The 26,790-nt window shown below is 46.3% G+C and overlaps 1 protein-coding gene across 9 annotated transcripts in view; it reads right to left on the bottom strand.

Moving 5' to 3' along the window:
* HIVEP3 (HIVEP zinc finger 3) overlaps nt 1-26,790 on the bottom strand; it is a 449,220-nt gene that overhangs the window by 65,247 nt on the left and 357,183 nt on the right. The window contains exon 5 of one of the 9 annotated variants that reach the window (XM_064493681.1): nt 12,057-12,200. The exons of the other annotated variants lie outside the window; for them this stretch is intronic. The gene's annotated coding sequence lies outside the window, so the exon portion shown is untranslated. The remainder of the gene's footprint in view (nt 1-12,056; nt 12,201-26,790) is intronic. 9 annotated transcript variants of the gene reach the window in all.

Below are 26,790 nucleotides of genomic sequence, written 5' to 3'. Positions count from 1 at the left end.
CACCTGCACTTCTTGGCTCCTGGTCCCTTCCGTCTTCATAGCCGGCAATGGCACCTCTCTCACACTGAATCACTCTTAACACTGCTTGCCCTGCCTCTCTTTCACCTGCAAGGGCTCTTGTGATCACATTGGGCCCCACTTGGATAATCTAGGATAATATTCCCATCTCCAGATCCTTAATTTAATCACATTAATAAAGTCCTTTTTTGCCATGAAAGGCAACATATTCACAGGTTCCAGGAATTAGGATGTGGACATCTTTGGGGATCATTACTCTGCCTACCACAACGATATCACTTTTTTGGTGGGGGAGGTAATTAGGTTTTATTTATTTATTTAAACAGCGGTACTGGGGATTGAACCCAGGACCTCATGTGTGCTAAGCACGTACTCTACCACTGAGCTCTACCCTCCCCTCTTTTCATTTTTTAAAAATCTGTACTTCTTGGTCTCTTAATAAGGCTTAGAACTTTGCATACATTTATTAAACAATTGTTTCATTCAGGGAACTATTTTTCATATCCTTTATGTTTCTACTGAATTATTTTGTTTATGCAAACTCTAGGGATAGTGGGGATATTAATCCTTTCTATGTGAATTGCAAATACTTCTCCCTATTTATATTAGTCTTTAACTTTGCTGAACAGAAAAATTTTGTTTCTATGTGGTCAAGTGCATCATCAGTCTTTCCTTTTACAACTTTTAGGTTTCATGTCCAAGATTATTTATTTAGAATGTCAGCCAATTTTCTTCTAGTCCTTTTGATTTTTTTTTTTCCTTCTCTCTCTCTGTACCTCTGTTCCTCCCTCCCTCCATCGTTGTCTCCCTCCCTTCCTTTCCATGGCTGTCTTGGGTCCATCTGACACTAATTTTTGTGTAAGGAGTAAGGCAGAGATAAAGCTTAGCGCTTTTCCATGTAAGCTACCCAGTTGATCTAATATCATTATTGAATAGTCAACCCCAAGTCCACTGAAATGTCCTGGGGTATCTTCTAGCCCCATCCAGATCCACTGAAACAGACTCTCTGGGAAAAGAGCCTCAGGAGCTCTCTTTTTACAAAACTCCCTATGTAAATCTGACATAAATTTTTCTACAGCCCAATATTTGGGGAAACTGATGAAACTCCTCTAACTGCTTGATATTTCTAACCACCTTGCCCCTAAGTTCCCAGCGTTCCTCCACCTGCCCCCACTGTTTATTGTGGAAAGTGAAATCTCTTCAATTGCCAACCTCACTAGGCCTCTCCCTCTTGCAAGAACTCTCAGTAGCTCCCCATTGCAGGGAGATGCAGCCAATGGCATTTCAGCCTCATCATAATCGGGCCCTGCCCAGCCTTTCCAGCCTCCTCTCTCCACCCTGAACTTTCACTTTGAACTCTAACCCACATGCTCTTGACCTCCTTGCTTGAACACACTGCTGTTCCCCAGGGTATGGGCAGAGAAAGGAGTCTGGAAGCTAGTTCCACAGAGGAACCAGAGAATGCCTCCTGGATGAACATATGTTTGAACTAGGCCTTGAGTGATGAGGAAATGTTGATAGTTAGACTTGAAAGAAAAGGATTTTAGTCTTGGGGGAAAGATACCACATATGTAGAGCTAGGAGGCTGGAATGTAGTCACAGGGAATGTTGAGTTTGCTGCCTCTCCCCCTGCCGGGGCTCTGGGGCTCACGAGCTTAGAGCGTCCAGGTAGGGGCCCCACACTACGCTGGGGGGGTTCGGGGTGTGGGCAGGACTTTCTACATGTTTCCTACTAGGCCCTAGAATGATAAGAAAAATCCCCAAGCTGTGAAGGCTTGGTTGTGCCAAACAGATCTTCTAACTGAGCTGGGGCCAGTACTGACCCTCCAAAGCAGGCAGAGGCACAATCTGGTCCCATGGGGCCGCCAGGGGCATGTGACGGGGCAGGATCAGGCTTCCCAGGTGACCAGCCCCTCACACCCGCTGGCATGGATTCACTCATGGAACACAGGCACCATCTAGGGTCTGATGGATTGCCTGTGTTAGGAAGAAGTTTTCCACTAGTCTAGCACGCCAAATACAGGCTTTTCCTGAGAAGCCTGAGATGTCCACCTTGGGTCAGACCTGTGGCTTAACCAGTTCGTCAGCATTTTCCTGGTAAACTTGTCTCCCCTCTGACTGGGCAGAGGCTGGGCCTTATTCACCTTTGTATTTCAGTGCCTGTCACTGGAACCAGAATGCAGTAAAAATTACAAATATTTTAAAAATACTTAAATGAGCATCTACTGTGTGCCCAAATGATACTAAACATTAATATATTAATCCTCACACGTGTCCCTTTTTGCAGATGAGAGGACTGAGGCTCAAAGAGGTGAAGCTGCTTCAGATGATATGAGAAAAGGCAGAGGGAAGATTTGAACCCTGAGTTCAGGCCACCACCTAGAAAACCCCCAAGAGGGCTGACCTTGGTCTGAAGGGCCCAGATGGATTCTGCCTGCCTTCCCAGCACCCCAACTCCTCCAGGAAGTCTTCCCAGTTAACCACAGCCATCTCCACTTGCATCAAAGTCTCCTCCCAATATGCAATCACTCTGCCTGACCCTGTTAATCTCAGAGCTGAGTTTCTTGATAAATGCTTTTTATCAACAGCGAGCGGGGGATTAGTCACTGTCTGGGTAGTTCCCAAATCATGTCCCTTGGATGACTATGTCCATGTTCCTACTTTTCCTTCTTCTCCTTCCTCCCAACCCCAAGACCCAGACAAGGCTTGGAATTTCTACATACTGATTGAAAAGCAAATTCTCTTCATAGCAAAGAGAAACCTAGGTAATCCTGGGTGAGTTATACTTGGCTGGCATTTGTCTTCCTGTTTAGAAAGCCCAGGGATCAAGGTGGAATTGACATCACTAGGGAGGACGAAGTCTCCAGAGACATCCCAGGAGGGAAGAAACAGGTTTCACAGTCAAGCCCAAGCAACAATGCAGCCAGAACTCCACTCTGCCAGACCCGTGGAAGTCCAGATTTAGTCCTGATTATTTGTGGTTGTGACAGGTCAGGCAAGATGGCCCTAACCAATGCCATGTCTAGACTGAATGACTAAACTCTTAATATGTGTCAGGCTGTAGTTAGCGTTTTACACAATAACTCTGCCAGGCAGGGACTATTAACGTCTGCATTGTACAGATAAGGAAACTGAGGCACAAAATCACAGAGCTGTTATTGCCAGAGCTGGACCTGACACTTGACACCTGGGCTGTCAGGTGACCTCTGCGGTGGAGACACTCAAGGCTGGGGCCATGGCAGCCTCGCAGACAGGACTCAGATTTGCATCACAGTCCTAACATTTCATGTACTCGAACACTGTTCCTAGCAGTCTTCCTTCCCGTCACGTGGACGGCTCTTGTGAAGAGCCCTTTTGCCCCCTTTCACCTAGAAAAGTATCTGCTGTGTTTAAGTCCTGTTCCCACTGAGGCTGAAAATGAACTGAGATCAGGGACTGTTGCCTGGATTTAACAAGGGCTTGGTGAAACCCACATACTTGTAGTTAATTAATCTACAAAGTTATCTGTTGTTATAAATCTAGTTATCTAGCCACCCACCTATCTCAGTATTTATTTATATCCACCTTGTTCTGGTAAGGATTAAAAGAGGCTTCTGGACACCTGTGAGAACTTGGTGAGCATCTGAACTTAACTCGACCTGCTTATCTTAAATGGTCCAGGAAGTACTTGTGGGTGAAAGAGCTTAAGGAAGAACAAAGCCCACAGTGAAAGTTAGGCAGGGTCAGACAGACTTGTCTTCTGGCCAATTGCATTCTGCCAGCCTCTCATCCATGTTGCCTAAGAAAGATATGCACTCCACCTTTGTCTCAGTGGTCCGCTTTCTCATCAGTGTCCAGCAGTCTAGCTGCTCTTTTGATGGCATTTTGTTTCTACACAAATGACCATGGTACAAAGGCACACTTGCCTACAAGCTTCCTAGGTACTTAAGGCCCTTTGGTTTAACACAAAGGGTAATATATAGAACAAACTACAGCATTCACACACACACACATTATAGAATAAACTCTATAAGGACAAATGACCAGAGAGACAGCATGACCTACACAGTGGACATGACCAAAGTGGACAAGGACAAGAGCAGAGACTACCTGTGGTTTCCGCCATTCTCGCCCACAAGGCTTGATGGGTATAACTGCACCATGCTTGTAATGATACAGCATTTATAATGATCACTTTGCTACTCATTATTTATTCACTCAGTCTGCAAGCAATACATGGGCCTTCTCAACACCAGACCAGTAATATGAAAACAGACATAAACTATAGACCTTACTATAAAGCTACAGTCATCAAGGCAGTGTAGTATCAATGCAAGGAGAGAAAAAAAAAAAAAACCAACAATGAAAACAATAGAGTAAGAAAACAGACCCCTGAATATACAGTCATCTGATTTATAACTAAGGTATGATTATATTTGGTGGGGGAAATGATAGTCTTTTCAATAAATGGTTCTGAAGCAATAGGCTATCCATAGGAATGAAAATAAAAATGAACCTTGGCTCCTACCTCACACCATACACAAAAATTAATGTGAAAAGGATGACTGGTGTGAATACAAAGATTAAAAAATAAAGTTTGTAGAAGAAAACAGAAGAGTATATCTTCATGAACTTGGGGCCAGCAAAGACTTCTTACACAGGTCACAAAAAAGCAAAAATTACATAATCATAAAGGAAAGAACTGATAAAACAGGCTTCATTAAAATGAAAAACTTTTGCTTATCAGAAGACACCAATAATAGTAAAAAGACAAACCACAAACTTAAAGAAGATATTTGCAATAAATATTTGACAAAGGACGCATCCAGAATATAAAAAATTCCTAAAAATGAATTTTAAAAAGGCACACAATCTGATTAAAAATGGCCAAAGTTAACTCAAGATAAATCAAAGATCTAATATAAGAGCTAAAGTGTAAAATTCCTAGAAGAAAACATAGGGGAAAACTTCATGACATTGGACTTAACAATGATTTCTTGGATATGAGAGCAAAGAACAGACAACCAATGAAAAGACAGCAAAATTTAAAACTTTTGTGTACCAAAGGGCACAATCCACAGAGTGAAAAGTCTATAGAATGAGAGAAAGTATTTGCAAATCATGTATGTGATAAGGGGTTATATCCAGAATTATATAAAGAACTCCTACAACTCAAGAATGAAAAACAAACAACCAGATTAAAAAATGAGCAAAAGACTTGAATAAACATTTCTCCAAAGAAGATACACAAATGTCTAACAAGCACATGATAAGATACTGAACATCATTAATCATTAGTGAAATGCAAATCAAAACTATGAGATACAATGCTTCATACAGATTAGAGTGGCTATTATTAAAAAAACCACAGAAAAATAATAAATATTGGCAAGAATGGAAAGAAACTATAATCCTTGTGCACTGTTGGTGGGAATAAAAAAAATGTTGCAGCCTCTATGGGAAATGGTATGGCAGTTCCTCAAAAAAAAATTAAAATCGAATTATCATATGATCCAACAATTCCACTTCTGGGTATATACCCCAAAGAATTGAAAGCAGAGTCTCAAAGAGATATTTGTACACCCATGTTCAAAGCAGCATTACTCACGATAGCCCAAAGGTGGAAATAATCTATGTCCATGGAGAGATGAATAGATAAACAAAATGTGGCATATACATGCAATGGAATATTATCCAGTCTTAAAAAGGAAGGAAATTTTGACATATGTTACAATATGGATGAACCCCGAGGACATTATTCTAAGTGAAATAAACTAGACACAGAAAGACAAATACTGTATCGTTGCACTTAAACGAAGTACCTAGAAGAGTCAAATTCATAGAGACAGAAAGAATGGTGGTTACCAGGGCTGGCAGGGAAAGGGAAATGGAGATTTGTTGTTTAATGAGTATAGAGTTTCAGTTCTGCAAGATGAAAAGAATTCTGGAGATTCACTGATACTGTACAACCATGTGAAAATACTTAATACTACTGAACTTAAGATGATAAATTTTATGTCAGGTGTATTTTACCACAATTTTTAAAAATGGCAAAAGATTTGAACAGGTATTTTAAAAAAGAGGTTATCTAAGTGGTCAATAAGCATATGGAAAGGTGCTCAACATCATTATTCGTTAAGGAAATATAAATTAAGTCCACCACACATTCACCAGAATGGCTAACATGAAACAAGCAAAATGATACCAAATGTTGGCAAGAACGTGGAGCGACTGGAACTTTTCTTGTACGTTGTTGGTGGGAAGGGAAACAGACACAACCATGCGGACAATTGATCAGCAAAATCTTCAAAGCCAAACACACACCTACCCCATGACCTAAAAATTCCACTCCTAGAAATATTTCCTACGCATACATATGTCTGCCAAAAACACAAACAAAAATGTTCAAAGTAGCTTTATTCATAACAGCAAAAAATTGGAAATAACTCAAATGTCAACAACAAGTAGAATGGATAAATAAACTGTGGTATATTCATACGAGGATTATTACATGGTAATTAAAAGAACAAAGTACTGCCACCAACAAAAATACAGATGGATCTCACAGATAAAATAATAAGCAAAGGAGTTCAGATATAGTAGATAATATACTGTATGATTCCATTTAACTGAAGTTTAAGAACAGATATCATTTAATTTTGTGGTATTAGAAATCAGAATAATGGTTAGCTCTGGTGGGGCAGGTAGGTATTGACTAGGAAAGAGCATGTGGGAGCTTATTATGTGATAGAAATGTTCTATATCTTGATTTGGTTTGACATGTATTACATGAGTGTTTATATATATATATACACATACATATATACATATAAACACACACAATTTGAGTTGTAACTTTATGGTATGTATGCAGAATTGTATGTATGTTATGCCTCAATTTTTAAAAAGACATGGATTTTGCACTTGAAAAATACAAAGCCTATGAGAAGACAGACACAAACAAAAACAGATAGTAAGGTGTGGTAGATGCTATGATAGAGGTTCTGAGCACAGGTTGGGGTTGGGGCTGGGGAGGGAAGGCTCACAGTGGGAGGCTTTAGAGAAGGTACAGTGGGCTCCGAGGACACATGGGATCTCACCAAGCAGAAAAGCAGACTAGTGTGAGCAAAAGCAGGATGATGCTGGAGGAAATCCTGAGTGAGTGAGAAGGCAGGCAGCTCAGTATGGTTAGAGGATTGGGTGTGCAGAGCGTAGCGGTGGGAGATGAAGCTGAGGACATGAATCAAGTCAGTCTTCAGATCTGTTTATTTAGATGAGTTCCTCGTAAACACTTGTTGAGTGAAAGAAGGAGCCTTCCCACAGACACGGCACATCTCACACCTGGAGTTGCAGGCGTGGCAGCACATGCTGATGAGATGCAGCCTCATTGTGGTTTTGGAGCCTGTTTCTTCTAAAATTGTTAACTTCCTCCAAGTCCAATGTCTACCAGTCCCCAGGATTAGAAACCATCCTCATTCAGTTACAGTACTGACTCCCTGCTATGAATGCTGAGGGATTTTTTTTTTTTTGTATTTACTCTCTCCCCCAACTTCCTTCCATACCATCTCACCATTTTTGATAATTACATATTTTTGGTTGTTCTGGCAGTTGCCTTTAACATCTTCCAATAATATACTTAAATTTCTATTTCCTGGTCTGTCAACCTTAGAGAGTATCTATTCACTTCCTGCTAGGAACGATGAAGAAATTCTACCTCCTGTCCTCTGTCCACCTTTGAATTCCTGTTAGTTATATATTTATTATTATTACATTGTCAAGTTTCATAACATTTGCATTCTCATGTATATTACAATTAGTCTAGTCTATAGGTAAATTCTAAAAGTTGAAGCTAATAAACAATATGATTATAAAGACATCCTTTCCTGGAGAACCACTTGGTATGAATGGACCTAGAGAAAAGAAATGTAATTCCACATGATAAAAACTTTGTCACAAGAAGAAAAGTCTCTCACAGTTAAGAGCCAATCAAGTAAAGGAAGTATTTATGGCTTCCTTTACTTCTTGAATCCCACATCAGCATCTTTTTGGATTCCTTTTTTGACTGATAGAAATAACTCCACAGGGTTTTTTTTTCTTTTTCCTTCCAAAAATATGGATGACTGAGTGATAAACTTTTTGAACATTTATACGTGAAAAGTCTTTATTTTGCTTTCAAAGTTTGAAAAGATAGAATTCTTAGTTCAAAATCATTGTTCTCCAGAATTTTGAAAACAGTGTTCCACTGTCCTTGGGCATCTTGTATTACTGATGAGAAATTCTGATGTAAGTTTTGATTCTCTCTGGAAGCTTTCTGTTTTTTATACTTGACATTCTAAAATTTTAACAACATTGGATGTCTAAATGTTCCTTCTCACTAATTCCTGTCCTGAATTCAGTGAAATTTTTTAATTTTAAAATCTGTACATGTTTCTTCAACGTAGGGAAGTTTTCTTCTGTTAGATCTTTCACTGTTTCTACCCCTCCCTGTCCCTCTGCCATTGTTGTCATCTCTGCTTCTAGATATCCTATATATTTTGCTCTACATTCTGGGATATTTTCTTAGTTTTAACTTCTAGACCACCAATCTGATCTTCCTCCATATCCATGGTGTCATTCAGTTCATCTGATGAATTATTTTTCAGGAGTCATTATTTTAATTTGTGATAATTCTTTCCTTTTCTCTGATCACTCCATCTTCATAGCAACTGGTTCTTTTCTATTAAATGAGATAATCTCTCAAGTATTGCCACGGATGCAAATGATAATTTATTTTAGGGTTCTCTTACATTTTAACTATCTGTTTCCTTTGGAATGAACTCTTCTTTTTCTTTGTTTTCTTTTCTTTTCTTTCTTTCTTTCTTTCTTTTTTTTTTTTTTTTCTTCTTTTTTTTTGATTTTAGGCCTTCTTTTTCTGCTCTTGGTTCTCTTCTAATGTTTGGTGCCCCTGGTTGTCCATACATATTTATGAATGAAGGAGTATGTTGTGAAATTAGTATATGTGTCAGGATACAGGCTCTAGCGCCTGTAACAAGGACTCAACTGTAAGAGTGGTTTAGACAGGACAGAAGTTTATTTGTCTTATGTAACAATCTGAGTGTCAGTGGCTGTGGGCTCATGTGGTGGCTTCACAGCGTGGGTATCTTTGATCTTGCTTTTCTGTCACGTACGGCATTCATCTTCCATCTCCTACTACCATGTCCACACCTTAGTCAGCAGGAAGAGACAGGGGAGGGCAAGGCTGGGAGTCACTCTTATGATTTCAGTTCACACCAGCCATGGGGCCACAGCTAGCTGCCAGGAAGCCTAGGAAACGTAGTCTTTAGCTGGGTGGCCATGTGCCCTGCTAAAATTTCCACCACTACAGAAGAAGAAAAAAAAAGGATACTGGCGAAACAATGAACTGGATACCACTTCCTATGAGGTCTTCAGTCAATTTATCTGACAGGTTTGCCCTTGAATGTGATGTTGGAATCATAAACCCATCCTATTTAGGGTTCTTTATAAAAGAGTAAAGCATTGTGATGGCAAATTTCTCTATAAGGACTGTGCAGAGGAAGCTGGCCAGTGGACTCCTGCAGTTGCTAAAAGAAGTATAGTGATACTTCACCCTGAGACAAAGCTGCCACACTCCCCGCTTGTCCCCAGCTCCAACACTGAGTTGGCTGGGGATGTCTGGAGCTCCCTTCGCTGGGCTTCTCTCTCAGATCCTGGCCCCGTTACTTTCCTTAGAGAGCATTTCTTAGGATTTGGCCTGTCACTGGCTGCCTGTCTCTGCTTACAGAAAGTGAGAGGGGTTGGACTGGACTTGTTCCTCTGAAAAGTTCTTCAAGGGACTCTGTAACCCTGACAGCCCACTCCCGATTTTTGTTTTGTTGGCTCTTGGCTTGAACTATGTTTGGGTTTTCTGGGATAAAAATCACTCAGGCCTCTGGGGTCTTGGCTGTAGTGTCTTCTGCTCTGATTTCTCCCTCTATGAAATCTCATGGGCTTCCTATCTTCCTGAGACTTTATCAACATTTTTGGCTCATGGCTGGCATTTTATATTGTTTTCCAATGTCATGATGTCAGCCTTTCCAAAATGTCTTTCTCTGTCATCTAAAAATGCCTAGGGAACACACGGAAGTGGACACTTACGCTCCAGCTATTAAGAAATCCAGCTGCTGGGTCGTGACTCATGGGCAGAGATGCCAATGGCCATTCTAGGATACTGACACATCAGGAGGGGAGATGGGCCCTTTCAGGTGAAGGCCATCGTCTTAGAACCCCGCAGTGTCCACTCTTGTGGAGAGCACATTCAGTGCTCCGACTGAGATGGCAAAGGCCACCCAGTTCCATGAAGGGTAGGAACAGCTGGTCCTGCTCACCTGGGCAGCCTGGTGGTCCACCAGGCAGCAGCCAATGACTGGACTGCCTGGGGGGCCTGCAAGCCACTGCATGGGCACCCAGCATGCTCTTTTGCCCTCTCTCAGATTCTGGGGAGAGCCTTTGGAGGGAGCTGATTGGCCAGCCCTCTGTATCCTGCCACCCACTGTCACACAGGAGCTGAGAGGCATGGAGCTGTGCGCACTAAGTGTGCCGGGAGAAGGGGATCCAGGGGCTGTTTCTAGTCCACGACTAGTCTTCTCCCCCAGATCTGCTGGCCTCCTGACAGTTTCAGCTCCAAGGTGTGGTTCTGAAGGTCTCTTCCGTGGGCTCCTGCTTTTATCTCCAGCCTCCTCTTTCCCTTCTCCCTCTGATCTGTGTTTTCTGGCTAAAGAATTCTCAGAACACATGCCTTTCCCAATACCCCAAACACCCTGTCCCTCTTAGTCACATAGCAGACTTCTCAATGTCCTTCAAGCTCACCTGGGACAGTTAATTTTATGTGCCAGCTTGGCTGGGCCATGGTCCCCAGATGTATGGTCAAACCTGATTCTAGGTGTAGGTATTCTTTAGCTGAGATTAACAGTTAAAGCTGTAGACTTTGAGTAAGCAGATTACTCTCCATAATGTGGGTGAGCCTCGGCCAATCAGCTGAAGGCCTAACAGAACAAAGACTAACCACCTCCACCCCCCAACACCCAAACAAGAAGGAACTCCGCCAGCAGATGGCCTTAGGGCTCCAACTGCAGCTCCTCTGGGTCTGCAGCCTCCCAGCCCACCCTGCAGATTTGGGACTTGCCAGCTTCTACAAGCATGTGAGCTGATTTCTTAAAATAAATCTCTCTCTCTCTCTGTATATATACATACACACACACACACTTCTATATATATTTAAATATATATTTTTAAATCCTATTGGTCCTATTTCTTTGGAGAGGCCTGACTAATACACCACCCCAAACATCAAATCCTCCAAGCTTTCTGTGACCTTCTTGCATTCAGTCAGACACCTCTGTACATCTTACACCGCGGTGTAATTTATTTGTTGTAATTTACTTGTTTACAGTGTGTCTCCCCCTAAGAGACAGACTTCTGTTAGGCCAAGGGGCCTCTCTCATTTGCTGTTATACCCCAGCACCTAGCACAGCGGCAAGATGGTGCTTAATAACTGATGTTTAGCCAAAGGGTGGGTGAACTAACGAGAACAAGAGAAGGCCACGGCAGGCGGGCAGGGGAGTCTTATCGGGTAGAGGGATCAGGTCAGACTCTTGAAAGGGACCCTGTAAGATGGGCCAGGGAGGGGCAAGGTAACTAGTTCCTGAAAACCAGGCTCGCAACCCCACTCCTAAATAGAGAGGGGACCCCTGTGAGTTTAACCTAGGGGAAGATCCCGCGTGCCAGTGTACAACCAGCCCCACGCAGGGAGCTGGGTTTAATTCATTTCTCACTGAATTCTAACCTCCATTTCTTGTCAGGAATTCTCACTCTGGGTCCTGATCTGTGTCTTCCGTTTTTGATGACAATGGAGCGCTACAAGCACGTGGGAAAGGCACTGTTGTATCCTTGAGGGGAGTAATTCTCAGCTTTCTTTAACCCCCACCCCCCAGATCTCTTGTGCTCTGTCCTCACCAAGCAAGAAGACATAGTCAGGTATAATTTTCTGAAACTGCACTACAGAAAAGAAAAAAGGCTCTTACAATCCACACATCCTTTTCTCCATCCAAACCAGATGATTTTGAAAATTCCACCCTGGTAGTAGACTCTGGGCTGAGGGGTGTAGGGCAGGAAGTGGACCCTTTGATCTGTGTTTCCCAAAGGTCCAAGCACAGGTTGCTGGTTGCCTAGTGGGTTAGGAACAAATGAATGAGTGAATAAATAGAAGAGACAAACACTAAATTGAATAGGTTATAACGTGCCCCAAGTACCTCCCTATAGAACAAGTTCAGGCCCAGAGCATGTAAGTCAGGAAAAAGGAAAAGAGCCAGAAGCTAGAGACTGACGCAGCGACTGGTGGTTTAAGAAAGATGAATCAGATGTTGTGACAAGAATAATCAACTCAGATCACTTCAAGGAGTGCTCACATTACTGAGCCCTGACTCTGTGCTGGGTATTCTGCTCAGCACGTGAAACGCACTGAATCCTCAGCATAGCCCCATGAGGTCGGTAATGTCTTTAAGTCCATTTCACAGGTGAGGCAAGTGAGGCACAGAAGGTCACATGACTTGCCGAGGGTCCCACATTCAGTAACGAGTGGGGTTGGGAGCCCAGGCAGGCAGGTGCCTCCTGAGCATGTGCTTTGCTTGTAACCACCTCCCCATATCACCTCTATGGGTGGTGCTGGCACACTTAATAGAGGAAATAAGGAAAAACTGGATTTTTGCTCAAGGTGTGAACTTTGCTCAGACCTGGAGAATCTAGAGATGTGGCTTTGCACCCCCCTTCACGGGGCTATCTGAGCAAGTCATCTCCCATCTGTGCTGCCTGTTTCCATAATTAAAAGAGAGAGTATTGACCATAGGTAGTCACTGCAGACCTTACATCCTGATATTCTGGAAGGTTCTTCTTCCTAGCCTGGGCCTACCAGCTGCCCGAGGCCCACTCCCCCAGAAGGCCTGAGTCTGGCCCTCGCTGAGGCTTCTGACTGGGCCTGTGTGGATGTGGACCCCCTCTTGTGGTCTTGGACATTCCAAGCTTCTTCTCTAGCTCCTGACCTCACCTCACCCTCCTGCTGGTTGTGATACTCCACCTTTTGCCCCATCCCCCCCACCCCTCCAGCACCTCAACCCCCTGCTCCCACTCCCCACCCCAGTAGGGCCCCAGCTCCTCCGACCCTTACTGCCTCCTGGCGAGGGTTCAATCCCCTCCCTCAGCCCTGCGGCCCGGTCCCTCTGCTTCCCTTTTTGTCCAGCCAAATCCTGCTTGTCACTGCTGCCAGCCTCTCCCTGGGGCCTCCAGTGTCCCAGACAGGACCAATTTCCCTCTTCCTCTGGGTTTTGCTTACCCCTCTATTTCAGATTACCATAATAATGCTAATAATGCCACCTCATATGGGTGCCAAGATTACAGCTCACGGGAGGCTTTCACGGTAGCCCTCTCATCTAATTTTACCAGATTCTTCCCTGCAGAGATGACTTCCTGCTTATGCACCCTTCCCCACCTTAGGCTGTAAACACAAAGTCTGAGCATCAATTCACAACAGCAAAGTTCCTCAAGACTGCTCTCTAGTTAGGACCTTATCTCATTTTGCAGAGGAGGGGGCAGAGCTCCAACGAGGTTGTAGGACTCTCCAGACCACCAGGCTAGAGAGTAACCAGGCGGGATCCACAACCCAGGCCCCTCGTTCTCAGTCCAGTGCTTCTGAGGGTACTTTGCTCCCTGGTCTGCACCCAGGATCGGACGCATTTCTATATTCCCGCCCCATCTTTAGCACTGACAAATACGGTGTCCTGAGCTCATGAACCAGGAGGGGTGTGTTGATGTGAAAAATTAATTCACCAGGGCTTAGAATCCCCTTCCTAAGTGCCTCCCTCCAGAGCCCTAGGATGCCAGCCCCACCCCCACACTTTACCTTCGCACCTGAGAAGATGGGCAGAGGTGGGACTTTGAGAGCCTGAAATCCTGGCTCCTATTTCCTTCACCCAGAACCTCAGGAGACCCAATGACGTTTCCTGTTTGTCACGCAGACAGACGTGGGGCGGCCTCTGCCCATTGTCTCCACCAGTCTGGCAGGGATCATACACTGCCCCCTCCCAGGATGCAGGCTGGGAGGCTCTGGGGCACCTAGAAGGGGGAACTACAGGGATGTCCCGGGAGGGAGTGGTGGAGGGCAGCCAGGGATGCTGGTGCTGAGTCACCTCCCTGGATGCCAGGCAAGGCAGAGCCCTGCTCACTCGCCTGCAGGGACTCCCCACTCACTCCCTTCCCAAGAACTCCAAATCCTTCTAACATGCCACAAACCTCTCCAAATGGGTTTCCTAATAAGTTTTGGCACAAGTGAGTGATTTCTTTCCCAAACAGGATCACACCCCTGTCTTCCTGCCCAGGTCTCTCATAGCTCCCCTCTCCTGTGGCCAAGACTGCTGCCAATTCTTGATTGCTTACTCTGTGCACAGGGCTGGGCTCAAGACAGTTTATACTGTACCCCTCACTGTACAGAGCGTTTCACATGTCATATCTCCAGCAACAGATTTTAGAGAGCAGAGCTGTGCTTTAAGCCCCTTTATGTTCTCTGTGCCGGCCCCACAGCAGGCACTCATGGGTGTTTGTGAGTGAAAGAAAAAGCAAACGAATGAAGTTATAATTGTGGAAAGCTTCAGATAATGGACAGTTTACAGAGGTCATCTTGATTCTTTTCTGGAGAAGGAAGTGTATTCATTTCCAAGACTAGAGAGTATATCAATCTATTAAAAAATAGAATTTTCTAAATTTTAAATGTCTCATAAACATAACTTTTTGGAACTTGCTCTATTAGGTGGTGTCTAGTATAATTCACATACCATAAATTTCACCCTTTTAAATGTACGATTAAGTGGTTTTTAGTACATTCACAAGATTGTGCAACTCTCATTATGTAATTCCAGAACATTTTCATCATTCCAGAAAGAAATCCCCGACCCATTAGCAGTCACTCCACATTCCCCTCCCTCCCAGCTGCTGGCAACCACTAATTTATCTACTTTCTGTCTCTACAAATTTGCCTCTTCTGGACATTTCATATAAATGGAACCATACAATATGTGGTCTTTTGTGTCTGGATTCTTTTGCTTAGCATAATGTTTTTAATCATTTGCCTTAAAAATATTAGTATTTAAATGATACTTCTTGGAGCACCTTGGCCCCCAGAAGTTCTGAGGCCATAATGCCTGGGAGAGGATACAGTTTGGAGCTGAGGCTATAAGCCATCAGGATATCATGGGGTCTGGCAGCAGATATACGGGACCGGGCAGTGTGGGAGTCAGACGGGCGATGGTCTTCACAGCCTGGACAGTCTGGGGCCAGCGGCAGAACCAGGGGTTAGGAAACAATCACACGGTGGGACTGGGCGCCCTGCCGTGCACTCGGGAATGCCCAAAGGAACAGCTGCCTGCAAACCCAGTTCTCTATGGGGCAGAGAGGGGTGCCCAGCCCTGATTCTAGAGGGAAAGTCCCATTTCTGAGATGGCTTCAAAGTTCAGCAGGAGATGTGGGCCCCCAGGGCTGGGCTGGTTCAGGTCTAGGGGTGCAGAACCAGCAGTGGCCCCCCTCTCTGTCCAACCTAGGCATTTACTGGGAAGCAGCACCTCCTGGCAGGAAACCCCAACAGGCCCAGTAGAGCCAAGAGTGCTTTGGGTCTTGGGCAGTTTGTACAGGAATTGATTAATTACTTAGTTAATTCCACCATCCCCCCTTTTTTTTCAGTTTTAACTTGCTTTATTCCACAGAGGTGGTTTACCAAAACAAAACAGGAGCTCGAATTAAAAATGACAAATTGATGCAGGTGAAATGAAAGACATCAGATCTAGAGCAGAAGGGGTAGAAGAATCCGGAGAAGTAGCCTAGGAGTTCCCCAGGGTGGCTCTGTTTGGGCTCCAGGGTCAGGGTAGGCCTTCCTGGCAGGAAAAAGAGGAAGGATTACATGGTGAGCTGCACCTTCTTGGTTGTCCTGACCATAAGCACAGCAGTTATTCAGAAAAAGTGCAGCTCTTCTTGGCAGTAAGATCTGAAGGGCATTTCTTTCATGCTGTTTCAAACAGGGAGCCATTCATTAAGTCATTCCTCCAACACTTCTTGGGCCGCGACTTGCCAGCTCCCGGCTGGCTCTGCCGGCCTCTAAAGATGCCAGGTGGGCCCCACCCTTCACATCGTTAGTTCTTGTTTGGGAAACGCTGTGCCATTTGGTGACCACCATGCCACGTTTCGCCAGAAACACATACCATCTGTACTGTTATTTATATAAAACTTTAATTTACATTGACTTGAATTTGATTTGTTAAAAGATAGCCTTGTCTTAGCAATCGGGATCATGGGTGTAACTGCCAACTCTAGATTTTTACTGAATTGTTTTAGAAGAAAGAAATTACTATTAAAAAAGGGACTTCAGCCACGTTCCCCTGAAATCACCTCATGTTCTATTAGTGGTTTCTGCCCTGCTCAAAAGCTCCCCCACCATTTCACTTCTGATGCACTGGGGAGCACCCCGCTTCATGAACAGCGAAGGTCCCCCTCGCCCCCTCCACCTGGCAGAGTGATGGAGCTGGTCCCCGGGTAGATCTGGTGTAGGGTTCCCCATCACCCTCCAAAACTCCTAGAGCTGTCTGTTTCATTTATCAGGGTGAATCAGCACCCAGCATTCTGCCTAGCACACAGTAGGTGCTCAGAGAACAACCCTGAGATGTTCACAGCACGTTCTGGACGATGGGAACCTGTGGTGGGGAGGGAGGCGCCTGTGATTGTGGAGGGCTGTATTTGCTGAAGTCTTTTTTAAGCGGGGTGGTGGGTTTACTGCTGTTTTCTATGATTGTGTATTTTGTTGTTTTTGTTGTTTGGTTGACATTTTAAAAAATTTAAATGTATTTGTTAAATACATGAATAAATCTAGTAGTAGCCCTTTAACCAGTGTGCTTTCTATCTGCTAACATATATAATGTCCATCTCAACTGGCTTTAACTGGAGTAAAAGACATGGCTCTGATTTGCACAGCAGGTATATCCCAGCTGGGGATCTTCTCAGCCTGTCACCTCTCCCTGCACTCCCAAAGCCTATAGCATTGAGACGGGGGAGGATAGTGAATCTGAGTGTGACTGAGGCCGACAGAGGCAGAGTTCATCTCAAGTCAGGCCATGGAATCCTTGGGGTGGCTCACGCAAGCTGAGCGGGATCTGGGCCCTACTTGGAGAGTCCCAGCTGGATCCATCTGGGCCCCACTGATGAGCCCCACATCGTGGCAATGAGCATTTTTATAAAACCAGGCCACCAACAATGTCCTTATTCCCCAGGCGTGACAATGACAAGTCTTGACATATCTATTTAGTGAACAACAGACTATTAGGCTAGGTCGAATGCCAGGCTAGGAGGTCCACTGAGATCACCAAGATGGGCCCACAAAGTCTCAGAGTCTCAGAGTTGGAAGGGACCTTCGAGGGCACTGGTGCATGCTCCCATCCACAACTCAAGCCTGCGGTAGGCACTGCTCTCAGGAGGCCACTCACAATCTGGGGCAGCAGCAATTGATCTTTTTGTTTTGTTTTGTTTTGCAAAGGAGTGGGGGAGGCATTCTTTGTTTCTGTAAGAATGGAATCACCCTAGGTACAATTCTCTGCACCTTGCTTTTCTCATGGACAATCTTTTTAGGTTGAAGGCCAACATTTTGGAGCAGTTCCCATATACCAGGCACAGTTAAAAGCACCTCCCCTGCATCAAGCCTACAGGGAAGGCACTATTCTAATCCATACTTTACCAAAGAGGAGAATGATGGTCAGAGAATCATGTAATATAGTTTGCAGGGCCCGGATCTGAACCCTGGCAGTCTGCCTCCAGCTCACATTCCTAACCACTGCACTTTACTGTCTTTCTAAACAGAGACAGGTTCTGTCTCACTCTTTTTAATCGCTGAGTGATGGACCACAGTTTGAATACAACAAACTTCAAACTTTCCCTACTGTTGAGTTTTGTAATTTTTCTTTTCTTTTTTTTGCCACTAGAATTTTACAGTAAACATCCTTTGTACACATATCTTCACAGACCGGTGCTATTGTTCCATAGGCCAGATTCCCAGAAGTGGGACCATAGATCAAAGGGTGTGTGTGTTTTGGGTTGCAATAGCCATGGGGCCTATTGTTCGAGGTGTCTTCCTAAGGATGAACCATGCAATTTTCACTCACTGGTTTTGATTCTGTCCTGAGGACCCCATAGGACACCCCTGGCCCCTCTTCTCCAGGAAAACCTCTGGGATGGTCGAGGACAACCTTCTATACCCCAGTTTCCCCAAACTTTCCTCTGACAACACGGTTGGGTGTCCCCTTGGTTGATCCAGACACCTCTTAAAGCACAGCATCCTCCAGGGTGACCTCCCCCCCAACTGAAACCGCCCCCCCCACACACACACACAGAGGGGCGGTATCTTTACTGATGTCGGTGGTGCAGTCGGAGAGATCCAAGTTGGGAGGTTCAGAGTTCTTATCTTCAGCTTCCCCCAAATCACACATATGCCTTCCTGAGAAAGAGGCCCTTTGTGAAATACTCAAGGACAGACAAATTCTACACACCCTCCATGAGAAAATAGAGCTCTTTCTTCCCTTAGAGAACATGCCAATAATTTGGGAGCCTCACAGACCTCACATCCTCCAGCTCAAGGTCTTATTTTACAAGAGTCCTGGAGGGCAGTGACCAACCCAAGTTCACACACTGGGTGTGTGACCACGTTTATCTGAGCTGGGAGCAGGGTCGCTGGGGGGCACTTTTCTCTAGCTTCTCCGCCTGTTGGTTCCTAGGAACCGTCTTTCTAGAAAGGCATAGTGTAAATATTTTGCTAAGCAGCCAAGAGAGGAAACTTACCCAGGCTGAGCTGCCCCGCGCTGGGTGCTGGCCATGGACACAATGCTCAATGAGGGCCATTATCTACGGAGGGAGGGCTGTTTGTTCCGCTGCGGGACGGTGCCAGAGCCCGGAGCCACCAGGCTTGCCACTCTGGCTGCCACACAGAAGAGTCTCCTTGCGCTCAGCAGACTCTGTGGTTATGCAGTGCTGGGCCAGGAGGTTAAATCTCCCCGGACAGGAGCCAAGCCTTGTTCCTTCCTGCCTGAGTGTATCCATCTGAAAATGCTCAAACTTGAGGGCCTCAGTGTTTGCAAAAAATGCTCGGGCCCTGAACCTGCTGGTTGATTCCAAAGGGCGTAGTAGCGCCCATCCCTGTAGCTCCTGGCACCTTCCTCCTGAGGCCCTGGGCTCCAGCCACAGCGTCTGCCCTCTCCTCCTCAGCATCGCTCGGGGGCCTCGCAACCCTGCCTCCTAGCCTGTGCTCCTGCTGTTCCCTCTGCTTGGAATGCTCCTCTCCCTTGTCTTTCTCTGTCAGTTGTATCTGGTCTAAGGCTCCCTTTTTAAAAGCGTAAGTTCCACCCCACGTCCTCAGAGCCTTCCCTGTCCACCCTAGCCACCAGTGACCTACGCTGAAGTAGTGAGTTTTCAAGCCATAAGAGATCTGGGAAGTTATTGACCCAACTGCCCCATTTTCCAGATGAGGAAACTGAGGCTTAGAGAGGTTGGCTAGCCTGAAAGCAGAGTGAGCAAATGTGAGAGCATCAGCAGGGCTCTCCTCCCTAAACTGCTGCTCCGACACTACACATCCCATCTGTCAGCAGATCTCATTGGCTCTGCCTTCAGATTATACCCAGAATCCAACCACTTTCCATGGCTGCCTCTTTGGTCTGAGACACTATCACCTCCTGGGCACCAGCCTACCATGCCACCCTGGCTTCCCGCAGTGTGGTCTCCACACACAGCCAGGGGAGCTTTTTAGAACATTCTGCAAATCAGGCCACTCCAGGGCTTGGGCCTCCAATGGCTTCTCAATTATCCATACAGACTCCACCCCTCCAGCTTCCTTTCCTCCTCTACCCTAACCCCGTTCTCCAGTCCTCCAGCCACACTGGCCTCCTGGCTGCTCCCACCTGGCAGGACCCCGGCTCTGCCCAGAACACTATTTCCCAGATACACCAGCGCTCCCTCCCTCACCCCTCAGGTCTTGGCTCAAATGCCACTTTCACAGGCAGGCCTGTCCTGACCACCTGATTTCTTTCCTCTCCTGAGGTCATCTTGTCACCTACAACAATACTTGACATAAGTGAAATACTTATAGGTGATATATTCATATCTTTAATATCACACAAAATAGTATGCGCTAAGTTGACAATATATTCATCTATTTCCCCCTTCTAGAATGTAACTGCAAGAGGCAGGAATCTATCTGTGTGTCTGTCATGTAAATGGTGCCTGGCACCTTCTGTCCAGGCAGGGCTGGTCTTAAGGATGATCTACCTCTTTGAGGATGGATGACGGTGATGGAGGTCCTGGTGTCACAGTGACATAGTGGGTGTGAGCGTGTGTGTGTGTGTTAGGAGTGAGGGGGAGGGGACGAGTTCGGTGGCACATGCAGGATCAATGGAAGGAGAGAATCTGAAGGCCCCAGAGAGGCCAGCTTGGAGGCTGCCCAGACGCTATGTATTTAGGGCCTTATGGGGGAAACACCCAGACACCTGGGCCTCAGTGCCTCCCCACCCGGCCCAGGCAGAGTTGATCCAGAAAGGCTCATTCAGAGCCACAGAAAGGCTGCTCAGATGGGGCTGTGAGGACCTAGGTGGGGCTGGCCCCTCCCTGCTTTTAGGCAACTTGAATTTGCAAGTCCAGGAATCTCTCTTTATTTTTCAAAGGTCTCCAGTGGGTGACTTGTAGACTCCACTGGGTTTGGGGGCCTCGGTTGAGTTCCTCTGCACAGAGCTTTATTCCCAATAACAAATATCTGTTGAATGAGCACAGAAGAGATGGAAGGCAAGGGGGAAAGTTAGGCACAGGAGAGGAAGGCGAAGGCTCCAAGCAACAAAGCAATCTCCAGGAAGCATACCAACCAGAACCGAGCAGGGACAAGATGGCAGGGCCTGTCCCGACAGGTGGGACAGGCTGCTCCAGTCTTCACTCGCTCTCCACACCTGCAGCTCTGCCGGCCGGGAACGCAAAGCCCAAGCAAACAGAAACTCGTGATTTCAGTTTTATTTGGATTGACATTTTTATTTACCCATGGCACAATTTCTTTGAGGTTGGCTGGTTTTATTCTAAAGAGGGGCCCAAGCTGAATTACCTGGGCGAGTGGCTGTTCAAATCTCTCTTTTCTCCGTCTGTCCCAGCCCATCTCGCCTCTGCCCTCACCCCTCTGAGCGCTTCTTCTCTGACTTTCGCCCAAGTCTTTTCTTCCTGGAGGCCTGTGCTCATTCCTCGGGCTCTGGTCCTTAATCCTCTGCTTGTTTTTCCCTGCATTTCTCACCTTGTCTTACTAGCAGCTTCCATGGCTGCACACATCACCTGCCCTGCCTCAGAACTCCCCAGTCCTGCCTTCCAGCTGCCATCCCACTGCCTATCACAGTCAATATGCTTAGCACCAAACTCATCTTTTCTCCTCTTCTGCCTCTGGTATCATCATTCTCCTAAATCCCCAGGCTGGTAACATCAGAACTACCTCAGCATTTCACTCTCCTCTGCCACCGTATCATCCATCCATCCACCCCTGCCCCCCTCCCCATTCCCTCATCTGTTCAACACTTGCTGACCAGGCACCAGTGTGCACCAGGCTGTGCTGGGCACTGGAGACATTCACCATGCCTGTCCCTTCTCCTTCTGTGGAACCTCCAGGACCACCCAGGCCCTGGGATTGTGAGAGGAAGCATGCTCCAGAACCAGTCAGTCCTATATCTGCTAGTAATTCACAGTGTGACCTTGGGCAAGTCACTTGCCATGTCTGAGCTTTGTGCCCCTGCCTGCTTTTGGAGAGGATTAAGCATCCCTGCCTCACCTCTCTGTAGCCTGGCTGTGATGCCTGCAGGTGAGCTCAAACTGAAGAATACTTACGAGCATCACCCCCAGCCATGTCGCAGCCTTCTTCCTCCTACAGACCACGGCCTTAAACCCCTGTAGCTCCTAGCCTCCAATCTGAGACAGAGCCCCAGAAGCTGCCTTTTAAAGAAATACCCCAGGCAATTCTGCTGGAACGGAGAGTGATGGATCATACCTAGAGAGAAATTCTGGCTCGCAGGATGAAGTCCAAACTCCCTCACCATCCCCCCAGCCCTTGATCAGACCCTCGCCCTGCTGGTCTGTCCATTCATCACTCTGAACCCAGGACCAAGCCTGCTCTTCTCCTGCCATTTCTCCAACACAGAAAGCCTTCCTGACCCCTCTCTCTCTCTCTGGTAGTCTTTTCCCCATGCTCTAAAGCCTTCTCCTTCCTCCAGAAAGCTCAGCAACACGACTTGTCATGGGTACCCCAACAAACCCATGTGCTCTTGTTTCCTGCCGGGCTTTTCACCAGCTCACATCCTAGTTTCCTAACCAGACTGGAAGCTCCCTGAGGGCAACCATTTGTCTTGTAGATTTTCGTGTTCGATCACAAATGCTTACTGAGCATTTACAAAAACCTAAATACGCATCACAGTGGCATGAAAGGAGGAGTGGCAGAATTCCTGCCTAGGGGTGCTCTCTCTGACAGCAAAGACTGACTAGAAATGCAGATGGGGATCCCAGAATCCCAGAGCGAAGTTTCCTAGTGCCACGGGGGTGGGGCACACTGGAGGCAGAGGAGGAAAATCCAGAAAGAATGAGCAAAGGATTAAAGCATGAGGAGTTCCACGGGAGTAGAGGAGGAGGAGGAAGAGGGACAGAGACAAGGGGATGGCTGGACTGGGAATGCAGAGCCAAGGAGTTAGGCTCATCCTGTAGGTCAGGGGTTGGCCAGTCCAGCCGGCTGCCTGTTTTTGTCCACGAAGTTTTCCTGGAATACAGGCACGGCCCAGTTCTCTCACACATTGTCCACGGCTGTAACAACAGCAGAGGTGAGGAGTTAGAAGAGACTGCATGGCCAACAAAGCTTAAAATATTTATATCTGGTCATTTTGAGAAAAAGTTTTGTGGATCCCTGCCATAGGGATCTGAAAGTTATGGGTGGGTTTTAAGCAAGGGACAGCATGGTCAGATTGGTGTTTTATCTTTCCATTATTCTGGGACAACAAAGGGATGGGCTGAGCAGACAAGCCAGCAGGAAAGGAAGGTGGTCGGGAGGCTGGTATAACTAACTGTCCAGGTGAGGGGGTAGGTATCACAACATTGTTGTTAATGATTTTTTTAAGAGTTGCTGTGTGCCTGCCTTGGGCTAAGCCCTTTATATGCCTTTTATAAGCCCAATAATATGACATATTCCCTCATTTAATCTGCACAGCAACGGCAGGTAGTGCTGTTACCCCCATCTTACAGACGAGGCACAGAGAGGGGAAGTGGCTCGCCCAAGGTCACACAGCTGGTAAGCAGCAGAGCGAGGATGCAAAGTGTCAAGCTCAAGGTCTTCAGGGTCGAGTCTGTTTTCATGTTGATGGATCCCTTCAAGCTTCTCTGAGAAGTCAGAGAACACCAGTCCTCTACAGGAGAAAATCTCCCCTGAGTGGAGTCAGGCAGGAAGTGGGAGGCAGGAGTGTGGCTATTTTGGAAAAGCGACACGAAAAACCACGAAACTTCCTACCTGTCCCGTTTTACTCCCATCTGTCCTCGGAAACAAGGCTGCCCCTCTCTTAGATGAAAAGGTGTTTCTCCCCACACAGTGGCTCTGCCGCTGGTGGTGGGAGAGGGCACTAAGCTTAGCACACGTTTGCTATTTTTAAAGGACTATATAAACAAACAGGGCTATGTAAATAAGAAAAAAAAAATGAGGTCATCCTTTTAAAATCTAAAAATGTTCCTTTTCTATGGGGTGAGCAGCAAAACCTCAGAAAGAACTTGTGCTTTTTTATCCCCGAGAGGCCTTCTCCAGCCCACAGCCTCCCGAGGCCACCAGCCTGCCCCTCCCTTGCTTGCATCTATTGGGGGGAAGGCAGGCGTCCTGGGAGCCGGGACTCCTGGGTTTTATTCCTGGCTGTGTGGGCTTTGCCTCGAATGCCCAAAGCCACTGCCCAAACCCAGTCACCACCTCCTTGGGGCCTTGACATCCACCCCCATGCAGGTCACTCGCAAGCACTGCCCATACTCACGTGCCCTCCTCCTGCATAAACCCGCTTGGCACACCGACCCCAAGGACCCCTCTGCCGTCCCTCTCTCCTCCCTCCTCCCCTGCCGTGATCTGCAGAGGGTCCTCAAAGGTCCTCGGCATGATGATTAGAAGCGATTTGCGTATTTCCCCTCGCGCCCTCCCCCGCCATTTCTCTGTCCATATTTTAACCTTTCCCTGCGTGCTTCTGGACCTCTTCTTCCAAGCCTATGGCTGGAAGTCATTAGAGCAGCCCCGGAGAGCTGCGTTTAGGTCACCAACAATTGTTAGGTGACACCCCAAGCTTCAGCAGGCGCTCCTGGGGCGTCTCTGTTTTCTGAGTACTTTTTCCCTTACTGACCCCACTCTCGGCCATGTGACCCTCTCCACTAGCGACAGCATCACCTCCCTCCTCTCCTCCGCCTCCCCAACACCAACTCTCGGCATCTTTGGCTCCTTCTTTATCCTTCCGCAGAGAAATGAGAACCACCAATATGCGCCGAAGGGGCTGTTTTCAGATTGTGTTCTGCAGAGGTGTTTCACAGGTTCCTCAAATGTCATGTGAGAATTTTACTCTAAAAACAGAGTTTGACTCCAATTAGAACTGTTATGGAAGCGGACCTGCACATTCAAACCTGTTCTACGGCACCTTGTAACACTGAGTACAGCCAAGAGGTGCAGCCAGCTTAAGGCAGTTTGTGCAGAGCTCGGACCGAGAGACCTGGGAGGATCTCGAACTTTAGTACTGAAATGTGTCTTCAGCTAGAAAGACTGAAGCTCTTTACTGGACATCTTTATGTTTTTAAAATTCAGGGCTCTAACACATATAAAACAGCACAAACAAGTACACGCTAAAACTTTCAGTGATACGAGAATGGATAACGTGAAGTATCATGAAAATGTCACAAATGACTGTGTGCTTCCTGCGTGTTGTAATAAGAAGGAATCCAAGCAGTTGTTTGATACTGTCAGTAATGCAAACCAGAATCCCTTTCCCCTCCTCCCCAAATGTCCCCATAACATTGGACTGAAGACCCCCCTGGGCTGCAAGTTCAGCTGTGAGAAATCTGTTGGCAATTCACATCATCTTCTTGATATGATCTAGAATTTTCTGAATACCGTGCAACCAAGCCAAACAAAACAAAAATGACAAAGCAGTGCTGAATGTTACAGCTGATACACCGATACAATGATCATCTAGAACTGAGGCCAACAAACTTCTATAAAGGGCCAAATAGTAAATATTTTTGGCTTTGTGGGACAGACAGTCTCTGTCACAACTACTTAACGCTGCCATTAGAGTGGGAACGCAGCCATGGATAATGTTTAAACGAATGGCATGGCGGTGTTCCAACAAAATTTCATTTGCAAAATTCCAGCGGCAGCCTGGGGTCAGGCCCATGGGCTGCAGCTTGCCGACCCCTGATCAGGTCCCTGAGCTTTCACTGTTTTTATGCATTGAAGCTGAGTCATTGTTCTGTTAATGGATTTTCATGATAAATAGATGTTAAAATTTTGAACTTAAAAAATAAATGAGTGTTAATAAACTACCGCTTTAACTTGGCATTCCATGCAGGATTTGACTTTTAGAAATGGTTTCTAAAACTATCAAAGTTTGAAAACTACTAGCAGAAGGCTTTGCTGCTGAGAAGATGCTTTCATACCCATTTTCAAATTAGATTCATCCTCTAGTTACTTATTCAGAAATCACATTTTTTCTGGAGAGAGCCCCAGCCTGGGCCTGTACTAAAGGTGGGGGACTATGACTCCACGCCTCCTGATCCCAGTCCTCAAATGGTGTTAACGAGCCTCCCTGGTCTGGGGGATTCTGCAAGGCCACTGAAGGCTGGCGTGTGGCTGGCTCCTACCTGGCACACCTGCCTGCCTGGGCTCGAGCCCTCCACCTCGTGCAGATGCCATGTATTCCAGCCTCCCCGCTGGTGGCTGGGCGAAGCTGTGCCAGCAGTGAGTCCTAAGTGCCTGGACACTCCAGAAGCACTGAGTCAGCACCCCATTAATCACATATGCCTCTATCCCCAGAGGGCGCGTGGGAAGGGGTGGGGACCAGATTTCTCGCTGGAACCAACAGCTTATTTCCCTCTAGGCTAGTCCTACAGATTCTTCCATGTAGCTGGCAGGAGTCACATGGACCAAAAGAGAGTCTAAGAGTGAAGAAGGGAAGGGTAAGTGCCAGGTCTGGGGAGGACCACCATCTGCCTGCCCCATGACAGTGTCCCCACATCTCTGCTTGCAACCCTCAGAGGCTTCTAGTTCCAGCCTAGTTCAGTTATCTACTCTACACCTAGCTGAATAAATCCAGACCCTGCCCTGAGACAGCTAGTGGAGGAGCCCACAAACAGCTCACGGTGATATGCACAGAAGGAGCTAAATGCTACATTGTGGTATCGTGAGGTGTCCCGGGATGCCAAGGAAGGGGGACCCGTTAGTTCATATTATGGTGCTACTGATTTCTATTAAAATCGAGATATTCTTGGGGGAGTGGTCATCCTTGAAACTGTTACTGCCTTTCTTCAGGAAGCATCTTGGTGGAGAAGAACATACTGGGTCTTTTGTAGCCAGAGGTTCTGCTCCTTACTAGCTGTGTGACTGTCTTTAAATTACTGGACCTCTCTGTGCGCAGTTTCCTTATCTGTACAAAAGAGGCAAGAGAATAGGCT

This window comes from Camelus dromedarius, chromosome 14 (genome assembly GCF_036321535.1).
Source record: "Camelus dromedarius isolate mCamDro1 chromosome 14, mCamDro1.pat, whole genome shotgun sequence".
Classification (NCBI taxonomy): Eukaryota; Metazoa; Chordata; class Mammalia; order Artiodactyla; family Camelidae; genus Camelus; species Camelus dromedarius.
The sequence above is the reverse complement of the archived record's forward strand: the minus strand, read 5'-3'. Positions and strand labels throughout refer to the sequence as shown.